General features: G+C 45.9%; 1 non-coding gene across 1 annotated transcript; it reads left to right on the forward strand.

Moving 5' to 3' along the window:
* Window positions 1–422: 422 nt before the first annotated feature.
* LOC128248207 (U2 spliceosomal RNA) lies at window positions 423–617 on the forward strand. Its single transcript, XR_008264498.1, has one exon. It is a non-coding gene; the product is annotated as a U2 spliceosomal RNA (small nuclear RNA).
* The last annotated feature ends 345 nt before the right edge of the window (window positions 618–962 follow it).

Genomic DNA, 962 nt, shown 5'->3' on the forward strand with positions numbered 1-962 from the left:
CTGAACTACAACGAGCTTGTCTCACAGAGGGCGTTTCCTTTCTACTCTTGGCTCAAGACCTGAAATTTTGTAGGAAGGAGCAAGTCGATTAGATCGACCCCAGTACTCAACTGATACTTAATTTATCGACCCCGAAAGAGATGAAAGGCAAAGTCGACCTCGGCGGAATTTGAACTCAGAACGTACCGCTAAACATTTCGCCCGGCGTGCTAACCACTCTGCCAGCTCACCGCCTTCACAAAGGACGTTTGCGGTTACTTTTGGTTATCTCCTCGTATCCATTTACCTTTTATCTTTTATTGGTTTCAATCATTCGACTGCGGCCATGCTGGAGTACCCAAGTACTTATTTTTTTATTAAAGCCAGGTACTTATTCTATCAGACTCTTTTGCCGAACCGCTAATGTACATGGACGTAAATATATCGCTTCTCGGCCTTTTTGCTAAGATCAAAGTGTAGCATCTGTTCTTATCAGCTTAATATCTGATATGGTCCCTATTTGGGGGCTATCGATATTAAACTGCTTTTTAGAACAAGGCGAAGAGTTAGGGGCTTGCTCCGCCTTTGCCATGGGTTGTCCTGGTATTGCAGTATTTCCAGGATGCAGTCCATTTCTCTTTTTTTTACATCCACATGTGTGTGTGCATGCATGCGTGTGTGCATGTATGTATATATATATATACACACGAGTGGAGGCGCAATGGCCCAGTGGTTAGGGCAGCGGACTCGCGGTCATAGGATCGCGGTTTCGATTCCCAGACCGGGCATTGTGAGTGTTTATTGAGCGAAAACACCTAAAGCTCCACGAGGCTCCGGCAGGGGGTGGTGGCGAACCCTGCTGTACTCTTTCACCACAACTTTCTCTCATTCTTTCTTCCTGTTTCTGTTGTGCCTGTAATTCAAAGGGTCAGCCTTGTCACACTCTGTGTCACGCTGAATATCCCGAGAACTACGTTAAGGGT

The sequence above is a fragment of the Octopus bimaculoides genome, chromosome 6, assembly GCF_001194135.2.
Source record: "Octopus bimaculoides isolate UCB-OBI-ISO-001 chromosome 6, ASM119413v2, whole genome shotgun sequence".
NCBI lineage: Eukaryota > Metazoa > Mollusca > Cephalopoda > Octopoda > Octopodidae > Octopus > Octopus bimaculoides.